The 18,000-nt window shown below is 42.6% G+C and overlaps 1 long non-coding RNA gene across 1 annotated transcript; it reads left to right on the top strand.

Moving 5' to 3' along the window:
• Positions 1-5,260: 5,260 nt before the first annotated feature.
• LOC115496636 (uncharacterized) lies at positions 5,261-11,518 on the top strand. The gene is made up of 2 exons (XR_003962159.4): positions 5,261-7,699; positions 8,727-11,518. It is a non-coding gene; the product is annotated as an uncharacterized lncRNA (long non-coding RNA).
• The last annotated feature ends 6,482 nt before the right edge of the window (positions 11,519-18,000 follow it).

Raw genomic sequence — 18,000 nt, 5'->3', positions numbered from 1 at the left:
AGCAGTGGCTTCAGACAACAGGGAGGGAAAAAGCTTCTACAGATTTCTGGATCATGGATTAAAATTTATTCTGAAATATTATCATGGATTAGTTTAATGCTGCTGTAGAAAAAATTTATTTCAGTGACCTCTGAAAAGAGAAAAGAATAGTTCATAGGGCATAAAAAAGCAGGCAGACTGCTAAAAAAGAAAGTATGCAAATTATATAGAGAGATATTCAATACTCTAATTTAAAATATTGAGTATGGAAAGCGAGTCTAGTCAGGGGGGATGCAGGGGAAGTTCTCATGCAATTATGCAAGGATATCCATGTTTTACATTTATAGTGTTCCATGGAATATCTGGAATTCAGCCTATGCTGCCTTTTAGAGGTAAAATAAATAGAGGCAAAATAAATTGAGTGAATACAATTAAACAAGGTTAACTTGCATCTAGACTTCTGAGAGCCTGGTATTTGCTTCATTTTTAGTCATAAATTTCTAAAAGAATAGGCTTTTTTAATAAAATAATTTTTAAAAAAAGCCAGACAGAGAATCTTTCTTCCCCCCTCTGGTGATTTTTCTCAACCACTTGTGCTTTTGCTGTGCTGCTGGAGTAGCTGGGAGACAATTGGAGGTTATTTTTAGACTGACTCACTCTGTAAAGCTGACATTTGTAGGTTAGGCGTACCAGTTGCCGACTGCTTCTTCTTCTGCATCTTCCTTAAATATTCCCCTTCTAAACAGTTGGACATCCTCCTCCTCCTTCCCCAGTCTTTCCCCATAAGTACCAAAGTACTAAACCCACGTTCTGTCTGTCAACATTTTCTGTCGAGCTGAGTTAAATGCATCGTTTAGGAGGCACAGTCAGCTCATGTCCTCTCACGCAGCTGGAAAAACACAACACGAAGCAGTGCTTCTGCACCTCAAATCTGCTCCTAATGCAGCACAGCATGCTGAGCATCCCTCTAGAGCTCAGAGGAGGACCAGGACATGGGCCATGCCTCAAGGCTGGATTCACATACTGGGGGTCCCCATAAGACCCACTTCAACACATCTTCCCTGCTTCCCATCTTCCCAAGAGGAATTTGGCTGTGCAGAACCTAGGTCCCCAGAGAAGGGAATGCCCAGGAGCACCGTGCAATGTGACCTTCATTTCTAGGGGCTGGCTTTTGACATCCTTGTCTATTGAAGCTGGAGAATATGAGTGATGTTTAAAAGTAAAATTGCTGGTGTGTTTTGCCTCTGAGGAATTATCTGAATGTGGGCGTGCAGACAGCAGCCCATGGGAGCTGGGGTGCAAATCCCAGGGATGGATTGTCACCAATTCAAGGATCTGGAGAATCCCTGGTGTGTAAGAGACTCCATATTGCAGTTATTCAGTGCTTGTAAGCTATAGCATTTAGCAGCATGACAAATCTAAATCACTGAGCTTTCAACTCTGAACTCTTTCAATCTGCTGGAGTTTATGGAAACACAAAGACTTTCTAAGCCCAAGGAGGAAAGATGGTTGGTAAAATTGGAATTCAACAGCAGATTAGATTATGAAACTGCCATTAACCTACTCTATATTATCATCTCAAATCCTAATATATTTGCCATGCAGCAGTACAAACATTATTTTCCACTTAAATTAAGGCTAAACAGAAATCCTTTTTCCAGTGAACCACTTTATTTTCCTGATGCTTGTTTTTAAAATGACTATCTTCTTGTAAATGGCAGTTTAAATCCAGGCATGTAATCTTTTAGGACAAAATCCATTTTTTTTCAGTAGAGACCACTTGTGGGCTTCATGCCAGGTAAAACCTAGTGTGCAGTCTAGTGAAATCCAGCCTTAGGCATCTTGTGTAGTCAAAGCTCTGCTGTTCTGCTCAGTGCAATGCTCCTGCTGGGGTTTATGAGCACAGAGTTGACCACAGACCATGCTCATGCCAAGTTACCGGGACCATATCACCCTTTTCTGCCATGATAATGCATATTCCTATCATGATCCATTCAGGAAAACCCTGAAATCTGCTTCCAAAGAGCTGGCTGGGGGCAGACAAAACACATTGCTGCTGTATCCACACCTCCTTCCATGTAACCCAACTGCGTGAGGTGCTTTCTCAAAACCAAGTGCTGTTCCCATGTCAGTAAAGAGGCAAGTAGGAGCCTGACCCAAACTAGGGTGTTTGGAGGAAAGGGTTGCTGGGAGACCAGAGCAGTTCATCAAGGCAAGGACATCACTGAGATTTAAGTAGTCTTTGGATGAAGACATAGCTGAATGGGGGCAACCTAAATCAAAACAAAAACACCTCACTAGGTTCTTATTTTCTTAGCTCTCTACCTTCTTCAGAAATCAGATCAAATAAAAATGCTATTACAGTCTCTCTGCTTTAATGAGATTGCAAAAGCCCCTGCAATATGGTTCTCTTGGTTGGCACAGGAGAGCACACTGAGGGAAGCAGTTCATCACCCAGGTTGGACAGAGTGTCTTGGTTTGTGCTTGTAGAATCCCAGGGTTGTTGTAGCTCTGCCAGTGTGGAAATATTCTGTCTCAGGAAGCAGCTCTGTGCTGAAGCCTGGGAGCTTCTCCTGCTCTGCTGAACACCAGAGGGGAAACCTGAGCCCAGTGGTGGGAGTAGTGCTGTCTCTGTTCATATCTCCAGCCGTAAGCAGGATTCTGCCTGTATTTAATACATGTACACCTGTTCTTTCATTTCCCAGAAGTGTTCCCCATGGTGCTAGAGACCACACGAGAGCACAAACCTCTCCCTACAGTAGCAAAATAATATCATGAAAGTCATGTTGGTAGGGTCCCTCTCTCACATCACTACCAGTGGCTGCCCAGAAACAAACCTCCTGAAAATTCAGATGCTAAAAACAGCTACATGAAAATCAAAAGCAGGAATTAAGAAGGAAGGAAATGTGTTAACTAGTTAATTAACTGATTGATGTTACTTTGTTGGTTCTTACTCTGCAGTCAGCACTGGTTCATTGAAACGTGCTTTCAAGAGAAATGATGCTAATTAAAGTATGTGACAGAATGGCCCAGGTAATAATTAGCAGGGGATGAAGTGACCATTCATTAATTTTTTTTTTTTTTTTGTCAGGCCTGCAGATAATTTGTATTTTTGTTTGTCTGCCCAAACCTTGGCTACCTGGAAAGATTTTCACTAAATGTAATGTCCAGATCCCCCCTGGCTTAAAAAGCAGCAGAAATCTGAGATACAACCAGCATTCATTTTCTATTATGCAAATACAGCTTCACAGTATGACACATCTGTAAAGCTTCATTTGGTTCCCCCCTGGCACAGTAAGCATCTGCAGCTTTAATGTCTTTGATATACTGTTTTTGATTAGATTAAAGATGATATTTATAGTAATTTCAGTAATGTCATTATCTGTCACTGGAGTATCCTCCAACATTTTGTTTCCTCCATATGTTTTGCAGAAGGGATAATGAAATTTGACTGTCCTGCAGCTTGTGTATAATAGCCTTGTTGGGAGCAGGGTTCCATGGGATCAGGCACTATTCTCCAAGGGAAAATGCTGGTGATCTGGTGCGCTCTGTAAACTGTGCAGACAATCCTGCCCTCTGCCTCCCCTGTGTCCTTCCTTCCCCATCCCTCCAGAGATAAGGTCCCCTCTCCTGTTGGCTGGCTGAAAATGCACTTGTCTGTGGAGCCAGGTTGGGAGGGACAGATGGAAGGATGGATAGGTGGGAGGGTAAGACATGAAGAGTGACTGCAGATCACTATTATATTTAGCAGAGAGGAAAAATCCTGGGGAATATGATGACAAGCAATAAATACCTTCAGTTTAAGAGTTTAAACAAAGGTGGGGAATTATTTATAGAAGGAGAGCAAGTGTTGGCCAAAGGTCAGGGAAAGGAAAACAGTTTCAGACTTTTTTTGGCATGGGGAAAGTAACTGGTATGTAGCACAGTTGCCAAGACCAGAGGGGCTGAGGCAAATGTTTGTAGCCATGCAGGATAAGACCATGGGTTGGGGTTACGTGGTGACAGTCCCGAGGGTGGGAGAGAGAAGCTGGACATGCAACCAAGTGATTTTCTCTTCTATTTCTGATCCCCAGCCTCCTTCTGCAGAGCACAGATGCAGCTCTCCAAAAGCACTCCCACATGGCTTTGTGTAATTATTTGTGGGAATAAACACTCCAGTTTTGGGATTGTTCTAGATTCACTTTCCTGAAGTCGAAAATATACCATATTACTTGAAAGAGTAATGTGCTGACATTTATGATGGGCAGTGGGCATACTGGAGGTAAACTGTTATTGCAGAATTCCACATATAAACATTAGCTCCCCAAGAGGTGGCTAGTGAGAATATATATGTGAGTGACTTTGTTTAAGTGAAAGAAGACTGCTTGGCTTTGCTTTAATCTTTGATGGTGCTGACAAAAGGGATAAAATTAAAATTAAAAAACTCCAGAAATATATCCCGAAACCATTTAGAGGGACAAAAAGAAATAGATAAGTTGGAGTATTGCACTTAAAGGTGCATTCCTAAGTTGTGCATGCTGAAAATCTGACTCACTGTAACATCAGCCCAGGCAGAGAGGGTCCAGCCCCAGTGGGGAGGGCTGTGGAGAATGTGAGGGAGAGAGGTCTCACTAGTCTCTGGAGCATCCATGTGCCAGGTCCTGGAAGCAGCAGGGGCACACAGAGCCCAGTAGCCTCCCCTGGTCAGCTGAAGATGATGGAGATGTCACCTGATGGCAGCTGCAGTTGATCATGGTGATCATGAACCTTCCCAGGATGGTGTCACCTTGATCAGCTTAGCACAAAAAGGAGAGACATTTTAATTTAGAACTTGCTGTGTCCTACAGTCTAAGGCAAGTTTTGCCCCTAACATGAACAGATGAAGTCACTGCTGGTTTAAATGGACATGGCACAAGCACATCATGAGGGGATACCAACCACAGTGATGGGTCTCACCCTTGTACTCAGCCAGTGTGCTGCTCTGAGCTAAGAGCAATAATAACCTTGCTTTAGTCCCTTCTAGCCAAGGAAGAGAAGCTTGCCAGGTGATTGTAATACAGGTTCTTCAAGCCAATTGTCTTTCTCTGGTTTCATACTAGTTTAAGCTGAGAGCAAATGATTGTCTCATCAGTCTAATCAGAGCTCGAAAGTCCTTTCAAGCAGCAGTTCCCTTGGGAACAGCATATATGTTGCAATCAAACTGTATTTCACCACCAGATCTTTTTACAAGGGTAATAGGGCAAACAGTGCGCTTTTTTTTTTTTTTTTTTTTTTTTTTTTGAAAATGCATGTTGCATTTATGGCAATGAAAATGTAATTTGAAAATGAAAACTCAAAATTTCACTTGGAAACTGTCAAATACAGCTGTTTACATTTCTGAAAAACAATCCCTCCTTACAAATTCTGGTTCAAAACATATGTGAATCATACTTATGTATTTTCATATGTAGTCATAGGCATATGAAATATATTCATATCAGTATATTTGAAGATACACTTGTATTTTGCATATAGCCATTCCATTAATATTGTGAATATTTTCATTTATCACCAAAGTCAGTTTGTAGGGACTGTAGTAATCCATATATTTATCTAAGATGTACAAGTACACCTGTAATCCTGTCTCATGTGCTGCTGGCTTATTCCTTGCACTAGTCCTTTTAAACCTCCCAGGCACTTTCTACTCCTTCTTTTATTAATTTTTACCATTCAATCACCATCCCAGTTTCATCCAGCTCTGGTTTACCTTCTGGTTCAGAAGCTCATTTCACTGGCTTGCACACCTCTACCCTGAGCAAGCACCTTCCTTCAGTGGGCTCAGCCTGGGCAATGTGGGGCTTTCAGCCCAGCACACCTCAGAAAATATGTGCCCACCTCTGATTAGCCCATGGCTACCTCATATTCTCCTGCATTGCTACCACACAGGGAGAGCATGAGCTCTTCACACTGAAGATCAAGGGTTGGAAAGGAGAAATGGTGATTGTTTTAAGATCCTTCAGTTCTCCATCCTGATTAACGTTTCATATGGAAGAAGTTTATGTAAAGCTGATGTTCACAGGCTTTGCATTATGCAATATCATTCCCTGCTAAGCAATTCTTGTCAACACCTATAGTCTGTTTCTTTGTTGGACTCTTGGTGAAAATTGTTGAAATTCGTGTTTTAATGTTCCTTCTCCTATTATTTATAATATAGTGACTTACCAGTGACAACTAACCAAAACAGTTCTAGGTAGATATTTAATTTTCTGTATATTTTGAACGTGAAGTTTTCTCTTTTTAAAGAAGAGGATGCTTAGCTTAGCAATCTCAAAATGTAATTAAAACATTAAAAAAAGAAAATTTTATAGCTACCCTCCAGATGTTCTAAAGATTTCCTGTAGAGTAGAAAAGATGTGATCTGTTTCTGAAGTCCTCACAGCTTTCAGCAATATTCACTGTCTCAAGCTGCCAGGATTTACTGTCTGCTGAAGATAGAAATTTTTGAGAAGAATTAGGAGATGATCCTTTTAACCTCATGTGTTTACAGCCCAGTGTAAAACCAAGTTTTTTAGGCAGAATCAATTGCTTTTGCAAGGTTTGATGTTTCCACACCAGCCTGCTCCCTGCAGGGTCATAGAATCAATGGTTTGGGTTGGAGCTTAAAGATCACCGATTTTCAAACTCCCTGCTATGGACAGGGGCATCTTCCACTGGACCAGATTTCTTAGAGCCCCATCCAACCTGACCTTGAACACCTCCAGGGATGGGGCATGCATAGATTCTCCTAGCACCCCGTGCCAGTGCCTTACTGCCCCCAAAGAGCAGCCAAGGACTTTTGCAGCCTGTGAATTATAACAAGAAAACCTGCCATGGACAGTCTCAATCCCAGCTTGTGCACTCTCCCATTGTCTCTACCAGAGCTGCTCAGGAACCAGGATTTTGCCATTCTACAATTTGCAGTGCAGTGGGGGCGAGGGGAGTAGTCCTCAGTCCCAGCAGGGAGATTTGCATCCTGCAGTGTCCCACAAAATCCAGCACCCCTCCAAAATGAATTGCAGAGGTACCAAAACATAATGTGTTGGTGTGTTCAATTTCCTTTTTGTTTTCTGTCACACACCAAATGATATTTGTGTATGAAAACAGAAAAAAAAAAAAAATCAAAATTACCAGAGCTGAAATTGAGAAGAGAAGGAAGATTACAGCATTTTCCCATCTCACCAATATTGGTAACAACCCTACCCCACAAAATATTTAGCTGAAACTGCATTTTGCCAGAGAACTATTTTGCCTAAAGAGAATTTTGAACATTTTTCCCCAGCTGTTAGTTTAGTTTTGGTTTTGTTTTTTTTTTTTTCATCTCAGTCCTGAAGAGCATGTATATGTTTGGGATTATAATAATTTTGGGGTGAGCTGCTCATCTGCACGATGCAGCCGGCAAATGAGCAGCTCGGTTTGCACCTCGTGGTCTACGCACGCTGCGATGCCGCTGTCAGGCGTGCCGGGATGCGCTCAGCGCCTCCGAGCCCCTTTCAGAGCATCGCCCCCAAAGCCGCTCCCGGCACAAGCTCCGCTCCGGGCCCCGCAGTTTCCCCGCTGATCTCCGGATCACCCAAAATCCCGCTCCGGGGGAGGAGAGAGGGGCTGTGCTGCGGGAATCCGCTTGTGCTGCGCCGGCTTTGGCTCATTCTGGAGTCAACCTCTCTGCTTGGGCATCCTCCTCCGCAAATTGAGGAATAACAACACACTTCAGAGGGGCGGCGGGGTAAGGATTAACTGCGATGCCACTTTGAAGCGCTGTATACGTGCCAAATATTATAATCATCCTAAATGCGAGGCTGGGATAATCCATGTATTTTGGCAGCCCCGGAATCCTATTTTACTCCATTCGTTTTAATTAATAAATTTAATTTTGCATTATTAGGGAAAACAAGGATAAAAAATAGAGCCTGCATATGCTTTATTACAAATTATTGTTATCAGCTGCCCCGCAGGACTCCAGTCAGCACTAAATATGAACAATGGTTAAATTACAGGGGTCAGGGAATGAGCACAATCAAAATGCAAACACTTTTCTTCTACGTGAGATGGGCAGGAAAAAAAAGAAGGGAGAATCCTTGGAACCTCCTTGGAGCCACTAGGACTGCGGAGAAGCATACCAAGTAAACTGTAAAACTGATTACTGGGCTCAAAAAGGCTAACATGCAATTTGTGTTCTTTTTATGTAGATTAAATGCATTCACTGCAGTTCATAGAGCTTAGATACTCAGCAGGGATTCAGAGGGCTGGGTATCAGTCAACCACAGCCAGCCTCTAAACCACAGGGCAAAATCTGCCATTGTACATTAGAATAGTCACTTAATCTATCTTAATGGGTGAAAACCCCATGGGACAAATGTATATTAAAATCAGAAAGTTCGTTGTAATGTTTGAGGAAAGCAGGTTTTTCTCTTTTGAGATAACACTGTAAAACATTATTAATGAGTCTGAAATCTTCTTGAACATCTTTATATTTAACTTTTGAAAATATAACTGCCCAGCAGCCCAGCTTGGTGGACTGGGAGGAAACCCAAAGGCATGAGACCAAAGGGCTGTGCCTGGAATGAACCAGGGAGGAATCAAACGGGATTTCCTTTGGATAACTGCTGTCTGATGGGTTTCTCTTGAGAACATGAAACATGCCAAACATGAAAGTCTGGGGACATGACTACCAGAATATTGGTGCTGTAAACAATAGTAGAGCCACCTTTTGGAAAATAACTCCAATAAAGATAATTTTTTTTTTTTGGCAGGGCCTACTGAAACGCCATTCTGCATCTGCAGCAGAGCAGAGAAAGCCCAACCTTCTGTCTGTCTTCTTTCAAGAACTCCAGGTTACTGGAAACTGAGAAGAAATAACACAATCTTGTCCGCTGTTTGAAAATGTTCCTGTTTATTTTGCTTGTGTCTGGGCTCTCTGTGGCCCCTTCTATCTTAGATTCCCCCTACAGAAGGTTTTCTCCCCCCCACCCCCGCTATTTATATCCCATTTAGAGTTAATTGGGACTGCCTGCCATCACGGCTCAGAAATAATTACTTTGCCATAATTATTCTTAAATCAGGATTTTTACACCTGTGCTAAGGATGGCTGATCAAAACACTGGCATTTCTACTTGTGGACCCTGAAATGGTGCTATGGGCAAGGACCCCAGCCCCCACGAAAAACCCCACAGGTACAGATTGGGGGGGAGATGCTTTAACAGTCATCCATCAACATAATTTTGGAAAAACCCTCCTAAAGCCTACAATGTCCATTTCACCTCAACTGGACACAGGATGAGGCCTTCACCAGCTGTCTCAGCTGCTTGGTTACTAGCTGTACATGGATGCTGCTGTTGCAGGAGAGCCATTTTTGGGCAGAAACTGCCTTATGGTAAACCTCTGCTCCAGAAGCACAATGTGAGTTGATTAGTCTGAGAGACACACTGGGAACTAATGTCCTGACTCATTCTGTTAATCAGACATTTGCAGTAGCCTCCTAAAAATGTATTCCTATTGGCTGGAATGAGGACCCCAGTCAGCATGCAGCACTTGACCATGCAGGAAAACTGGATGACCTTGAAAGGCAAAGCAATAAAAGCAAATGACATTCAGTAGTGCTGAATATCAGGTCTTGCTCTCAGGGACTGAACAAGCACTGCTGACATAAGCTGAAGGCTCCTGTGTCAGAAACTACAGGTATGGCAGACAAGTGTGGGAGGGTCCATCAGGCGCAGAATGGCTGGGAGTCACTGCTAGGAAGTGTTAATGCTCTTCCAAGAGCAGGGAGCAAAGGTGTTCCCAGCAGAGCTGGGGAAATAGTAGTGCTGCTGTCTCGTGTGTAGGTGAGGCACAGGCCAGGTGAAGATGCATAGTTCTGGTTACACCTTCCTATAGGGAATTTTTTTTTTTTTTTTTATCTCTGGGCTAACTTCTGCATGATTTCTCCTCTGAAATCTGCATGTCTCAGACAGGAGCACACAGCACAAAAATCTGTTCTATTCACAGCTGCCCTGCACATGTACAGACACACACACACGCTCTTCAAGACATCTCTAGGTGTTATACAGGGACTAGGGACTGAAGCACCTCAGGCCACTTGCACTGCTTGGTTAAGGGACATCTTCAAATTTCTCCTGTGCAGTTCATGTACCTGGCCCCGATAAGCTGATGCACAGATCAGTCTGCTGGGGCACACAGGGTGCCAGCCAGGATGGATCAAGGTCAGATGCCAGCTCAGGAAAGTCAGGCGTAGTCCTACTGCAAGGTTGCTGGTAGCAAAGGCACATGCTGCCTGCAGCACTGGCACCCAACCAGGTGGGATGGTGGGAGGAAATGGGATCTGGCCCGCTGTGCTGGGAGGCATGGGGGACAGAGTCCCCTTCACGCTCTGCAGCCAAGCAAACACTGCACTCCTGCCACTTCACTGGGATTTGCATGGCAGATCAGAAGGACAAATTTCTCTCTGGATGATTTATCACTCACATCTCAGCAAGTTTTCTTCATAAAGTAAAGAATTTTTCAGTGCCTCAGTGCCTTGCAAGTCTTACCAAAAGCAGGATGCTTAGGGTGCCTCCTGTGTCCTGCTGATTTGCCTTATCTTCAAATGTGCCTCTGCACATTTGGTTGTCCTCCAGGACACAGACATGACTGACATTGTGAGTCACTGAAATTATTTTCCTGGCCTCTTAGAGAAAGGTAATTTTATCTGCTCTTTTCTCCTGGCTTAATTCTGTATTCTTTAAATGAAATACAAATGCAGAGCTGCCATAATCCGTGTTTTCTGTCACAGTTTGTTGCCTACCTGCTATGTGAAAAGCAGATTTCTGTTTTGATAATCACAGTTTGCCTATAGACTGCATGGCAGGGGCTACATGTTGCTTTCATTCAGACTACCCTGTTTTCAATATAACCTCCCAATCTTTTTCACGTGTTGGCCTTAACCTTCCACAAGCAATGAGAAGACCACTAAGAGTTGTGAAGTCAGATTTCCTCCTTGCTTCCATAAGGTCATCAAATTGCATACATCACATATTGACTGTGTCTGTTTTGCCATTTAATTTTGTTCAATAGCTATATCACACATGGAGGTAAAGTATGAACATCTGCTTCAGTACAAGAGCTTCAAGACCAGTCAAAGTCATTGTTATAATTTCACCTTAGAAACTTGTAAAGTCTGCATCCACCATTCTACTGGGAAATAGGCATTACTGTAGTCTATGTTTAACAACCCACTGCTTAACCCATTGCTGCACACCGATGTGTCATGAAAAATATACTGGGATTTAAAGACTACAATAACTTTTCTACCCATGATGTTGAAGAAGGGAAAGATCTGGAACTTGTAAAAGATTAGGTGGTTTTCAAAAACTCAGCCATTTTTCAGGAAGCACTGACTTTTAAAGTCCATTTTTGGAAAAATATTAAAGCTGGCCTTTCTATTACACCATTCAAGTATTAAATATGTTTTAAGTGAGGGGTTTTCTTCTGCATGTTAAATTTATCTTCCAGACATCACTCCTTTTGGTACTGTAACTAGAAGATGAAATTATAAAAGACACTAAATTACACAGTCTGAGATATTCTGGCTAATGTCTCTATTTTAAAAGCCAATAAACACAGTGGTATTTACAACTCTTGCCTGGAGAATGGCTTATCATAATTTTCTTTTATTAAAGATGTTTGAAGTATATCTCACCCTTCTCCAAGGACACAGATGTCCCCAGCAGTAAGGAAATCACATGGCTCCATTTCACTTTGATCCGTAACAGGGAAGAAAATTCCAAATACCCATTGTGGTGCTAGCCAATTGTCATGACTTCAGGTCACAGTCACCATCAAGCTGTCACATAATTATAGAACTGTGGAATCATTTAGCTTGGAAAATACCTTTAAGATGATCAAGTCCAACCCGTAACCCAGCACTGTCAAGTTCACCACTACAGTATGTCTCTAAGCACAACATCTACACTTCCTTTAAATATCTCCAGGGATGGTGACTCAACCATTTGCATGGGCAGCCTGTTCCAATATTTGGCAGCCCTTTAACTAAAGACATTTTTCCTGCTTTCTAATCTAAACTTCTGCTGCACCTTGAGGCCATTTTCTCTCATTTGCTACCTGAGAGAAGAGGCTGCTCCCCACAGCTGGTTACAACCTGCTTTCAGGCATCTGCAGAGAGGTATAAGGTCCACCCTGATCCTCTTTATTCTCCAGGCCAAACAACCCCAGCTTCCTCACCTGCTCCTTGTCAGATTTTTGCTGCAGAAACTTCACCAGTTCCTTTGTCTTTCTCTGGACAGTTTTCTTCCTGAAATGAGGGGCCCAAAACTGAACACAGGATTTGAGGTGTGGCCTCACCAGTGCCCAGTACAGGGGATCAATCATTGCCCTGGTCCTGCTGGACACACTATTGCTGACCCAGGCCAGGATGCCATTGGCCTTCTTGGCCACCTGGGCACACACTGGCTCATGTTCAGCTGGCTCCAGGTCCTTTTCCACTGGGTAGCTTTGCAGCTACTCTGCCCTCAGCCTGTAGCACTGCATGGAGTTGTTGTGGCTCAAGTGCAGCACCCAGCACTTGGCTTTGGTGAACCTCATACAATTGGCCTCAAATTGCTGGTCCAGCTTGCCCAGATTCCATCCAGTATACCCATCCAGGCTGTGAGCAGCCAGTTTCTACAGACTTCTGTGGAAAACAGTGCCAAAGGCTCATCAGCCTCTCTGTTGAATTATGCTCCATGCCTTGACTGTGGTAGTCAAACACGCTTTTGGAGTGTATTTAGGTGCAACATAGATATAAATAATTGACAACAGCTTATGTACATCATCACTTGTAAGGGATAATGTCAGCTCCAATAGGTTCATGCTACCCATGATTTGCATTACAGCTCATTGCTGGTTCTTGGGATTAATAGTGGTATGCACGTACATATGTGATATTTATCTATATTGTTACAAATTCACTGCTACCTGCTTTTTCATGGTCATTGCTAATGACACATCTTGCCTTCTAAGACTTTCTGATCCTGACAGCAATGAGGTCTAATCCAGCAGTGCTCTGGTTTTGGCTGGGGTAGGGTTAATTTCCTTCACAGTGGCTTGTGTGGGGCTGTGTTTTGGATTTGTGCTGAAAACAGGGTTGATAATATAGTGTTTTCGTTATTGCTCAGAGGGCTTACACAGAGCCAAGACCTTTTCTCCTTTTTCTACTGCCATGCTGGTGAGGAAGTTGGGGGTGCATGGGAGGCTGGGAGGAGACACAGCCAGGACAGGTGACCCCAACTGACCAAATAATATTCCAGACCGTGTGACATCATGCAGTACATGAAATGGGGGAAGAAGGACGAAGAGGGGGATGTTTGGAAAGATGGAGTTTGTCATCCCAAGTCACTACACGTGGTGGGGCCCTGCTCTCCTGGAGATGACTGAACATCTGCCTGACCATGGGAAGCTGTGAATTAATTCCTTGTTTTTCTTTGCTTGTAAGTGTGGCTTTTGCTTTCCCTATGAAACTGTCTTTATCTCAACCCACAAGTTTTCCAGCTTTTACCCTTCCATTCTCTTTCTGATCCTGCTGGTGGGGTCTTGAGTGAGTGGCTGTGTGGGGCTTGGCTGCTGGCTGGGGTTAAACCACAAGAAGGAGGTAAAAGAGTTCTTTGTAAGACAACAAAAAAAATTGAAACAATTTGACTTCACACAAGTAAATTACATGGGTTGTGCTACATTAATGTAAAGAAAATATGCATATGCCAGATAATGATGATGCTACATCAATCAGACATATTAGGGGAAAATGAGCAATGTGGGCTTGGAAACTTAAAAGTACTGTAACAGCTTCTGTATCCTTTTGCTGATAAAGGATACAAAAGGACTTGTCACAAATCCAGTTATCCATGCCCACAGAAAACCATAAAACCCCTCTGAAATGAGCCAAAATTGTGTTTTCAAAAACAAAGGTCTCTCATACTTAAAGTCCTTTCTGGGACCTATTCCAGATCTAAATGGAGTGTCACTAGGAAACAGGAAAGCTTTCTTTCCCAGTGCCACGGCCCTTTCATTTCTCTCCCTGCAAGATTAAATTTGAACATTGCACAGTTGGATTCTCTGCTTTCCCATCTTGTGCCATGCTTGTGGTGAAAGGCTGCCACGTCCAAACAGCAGTTCTTTGCTCCCTGTTTGCATTTCTCTGTATGGTTGCAGGATAAAAGCCTGAGCGTCAAATGATGTTATGTTTAAAGAAACTGGTAACTGGTCCAGCACTATATCTTTCTCATCTTGCCACATGGCCATGTAGTGTTCTGTGGAAATTCTTGAGTGCATGAAGGAAAAAAAAAACCTCAGTGGGTGAGCAGGTTGGATTATTTAGGTGATGGTGACCTTTCTGGTTTAGTTTTCTGGTTTTAAATGTTGGCTGTTCAAAGGAATGTTAGAGTAAATCCTGAGAGATGGGATAAAAGTCAGAGGGCGGGGGAAGCTGTTGGTGGTGTAATACAAATTAATTTAGGACATTGCTCTGCAATTTATCACTGAGGTCTCACCTCCATATATCTGGTGTGTGCTGCATATTTAGGGAGAGGGATGAAGTACAGTAGGGAAAATGGCTTCCCTCTTCCTCATACAGACAGTTTTATAAACTAGGATTTATTTAATAGCACACAGTATTGCTGTCAGGACACCTAAAACTATTTTGACCCATAGATTTTCACTGAAATAGGGGTAGACAGCTGGAGTTGTGCCTTCCTCAGAATGACATCTGAAAGGGGTGGCCTGGTGGCAGCATGCTTGGACTCGCTTCACTGCCCAAATCTTGGCTTTTTCATGAAACACCTAGTGTTTTACAAATAACAACCAGAGTGGCATTTGTGAGGAATGATAACAGCAACATAACTTTGCAAAAAGATGGATATTTAACTGCTTGATTGCGGAGAGCTTGCCTGCAGAATGTGGAGGGGCACAAGACACTGCCAGATCACTTGCTCTGGCTCCACAATGGGAGTCACAGAGGAATACACTGTGCAAATTCCCTGTGAAATTACAAGGCTAAGTGCCTTGTAGGTAGGTTGTGAAAAGGAGGGTCCCTTTACCATGAGATCTGCCTATTTGCAGGGTGCAGAGGGTAGGCAAAATTTGCTTATAGTTGGACTCAGGAATTGGGGAACAATAAAAGGAAGAGGGTTTGCAGAAAGACATTAAGTCACAAGTCACAGCTTGTATTTGCCTAACCAGCCCCAGATGGGAGAGATTTGTAGGTGTGGTGGCTAAGGAAAGCTTTCAAGAGAAATTTAAAAAGATGGGAACAATGGGTTTTGCAAAACCTGAAGTATTTTCCTATGCATGGGGGGATGTGTGAAAGTGACTGACAGGGAAATGCATTCCAGGAGAAAAAGGCAGACCAGGGACAGAAGGAAGGAGCTTGAAAAGCTAAAGAACATTGAAGACAAATGTCTGTGCTTTGATATGATGAATGGCTGCACAGTCTGCTCTGAGCTGCACATGGCTGTAGCACTGAGGAGTGATGGCTGTCGTGCATCACTCCACTTGGTAGTCACTGGGGCAGTACCACCACCACCTTCCCACCTTCTTTCTTAAACCCCTGCTCTTAGGAGAAAACAAACAAACAAACAAACAAAAGTTTCCTATTATGTCATCTTTAAAGATTTGTTGAGATGCTGGCTCAGAATCAGAGGCTTTTACAGAACAAAACTCTGTCCCTCTAAACTCCATTTAAATTCCATTTCAATGGGTAATGCTATCAATTCTTTCACTAAAAATTCAGAAGGAGCTGCCTTTAGAATAAGTTCCATTTTCTGGATTACAGAGTGTGCTTAAATCTGTCTGTGGCTATATTTATTACAGTTCCTTTTTTTCCAGCTTGCTTGAACTCTGAAAGGGGAAGGTCAACTGATACAACCTCATAAAATCCCAGTGCAAATGTAGGGACTGTCAGGAAATTTCATAAGTTTAGGATTTCTGTCATTTCAAAAAGAGAAATTGATTGTCCTTTTCCCATTTTCCTGGAACAGGTGAATGAAGATACTTCTGAAGCAATAATTTATTGTGTCTTCAGGGATTTAGTGAAGCATTTATGAATATAGTCCAAAGTCTCTTGACATTGGCTGCTTGATATGTTACCACATATTTTACACAGGAACTCAAAGAGCAAACTTGGCTTTCTGTATGAGGTCATAAACACTAGAAAGCCCTGTGCACAGTGAAATGGGCTACCAGGTGGTGCATCCAGAGGGGCTTTAAGCTCTTCTTTAAGCCCTCCCTGACCCCCTACTACTCTGATCTGTTCCATCTGTGGGATATGCACCAACACCTGACCTTTCTGTGGGATGCTCCACTCCACTCTACAGCAATGGACTCGTTGAGTGAGAGAGGAGATGGGGACAGGCTGGTCACACCTGTAGGACCTGAGAAGGATGGGGCACTCACATGCCTCCAGCACTCACAGGAGACTGGAGGCATGTCCCCAGTTCCAATCTGAAGACGTGTTAAATCATCGGTCAAATGGAGGCTGCAAATTGATATCTGCAGCTGACAAGGCTCAGGAGGAAATTCCTTTAATTATGCTAGGAAGAGCATGATTAAAGAAGGTGAGAGGGGTAGGTGTGCAGGGTGAGGAACAGCAGGGGACTCATTTCTGTCACATCTGGGAGCAATCCCACAGTGATACAGGAGTCTGTCTATCAGCCTTGCTTCTGTGAGGCTTTAATTAAATGAGACAGTTAAGTTACTATAGTATAAAAGTACTGTAGAATAAAAGTACTATATCCAGATTTTGTGGAAGATGATTCTGGCACCTTGAGGCAATAATGTGCTTGATATCTCCTGCAATGCAAGTCAGTGGGACACACAGTGCAGAATCAAGCCCATTGTGTGCTAAGGTCAAAGCTTAGGACACGTATGTTGAACAAGACTCTGCTCTCTTCCTCCTTGCTGTGATGTTCACTTTTGACCATGATGTGGACATGGAAGTGAAAATATACATAAACATTTCTTACTAATGGAACACTTTAAGTTATTCATACTTCAAAGGAGCCTAGGAAATTCAGCTCTTAGATGTTCCAGGGTACTTCAGAACTTGCATCCTAAAATTCTCCTACTTTAATGCTAATGATTAAATTTAGAAACAAAATGACTTAAATCAGAGTATGGTCAGGTTCCAGAAGACAGCACTGAAAGCACAGTAATAAATGTCAGGCTGGTTCAGCAATGTGTGTGTGCTCATGTCGAACTGGTGCAAGCAACCAGGAACAGTATGAAGCAAAGGCTGAACTGGCCCACTGGATGTGTTGGAAGAGTTCAGCATGAAACCCGTATTGATGTCTGAACTTCATCAGAGAGATCTCACAGCGTCTCTACATGGCATATACAGGTCTGAAATCCTACACTGTGGTTATTCATAATCTGTAACTATTTAAAATCTGTAGTCCTAAGTAGCTTGCACCCAAGAGTAACATAAAAAAAAAGCAGAGTCCACTGAACTAAATCTTTAAGCTCTGGGAAAATCCTGCAAAAATGGGAGTAGGAGAAGCGAATAAAAAGCAAATAAGAAGATAACCAAGAGGGCCTTAAAAGAATGTTTTGGGACAATATTTTAGAAAGCCAAGGGAATGATGCACCAGACACTGAACTGGTTATCTTGGCATTGATCCCAGGCACAGTTCAGGGAAAGGCTGATTGGTGATGCAATCCATAAAAAGAAATTAAAAGATGAAAGTGTTAGTAATGCCAGTCAACATCACTTTATGGAAAACAGGTTTTGTCAAATATACTTGATAGTTTTTAGTAGAATCACAAGTCTGGAAGTCACAAGATAGTACTGCCATAAAGTACCTACATTTTTTGTGTTTGGTGAAAAAGAGCACTAAACAAAACCAGTGTAGTTCCTATTCAAAAAATGAGTAATGTGAACACAGAAATTTAAAAAACTTGGAAGTAGGGAAGGGTAATCCCATATAGTGTGGTTTTAGTGGAGTCCAATGGGTATCTATTTTTGATCTAATGCTATATAATATAGGTTTTATAACCTGACCAAAA

This window comes from Taeniopygia guttata, chromosome 1, assembly GCF_048771995.1.
Source record: "Taeniopygia guttata chromosome 1, bTaeGut7.mat, whole genome shotgun sequence".
NCBI classification, from domain to species: Eukaryota; Metazoa; Chordata; class Aves; order Passeriformes; family Estrildidae; genus Taeniopygia; species Taeniopygia guttata.
This window is presented reverse-complemented; position numbering and strand designations above follow the sequence as displayed.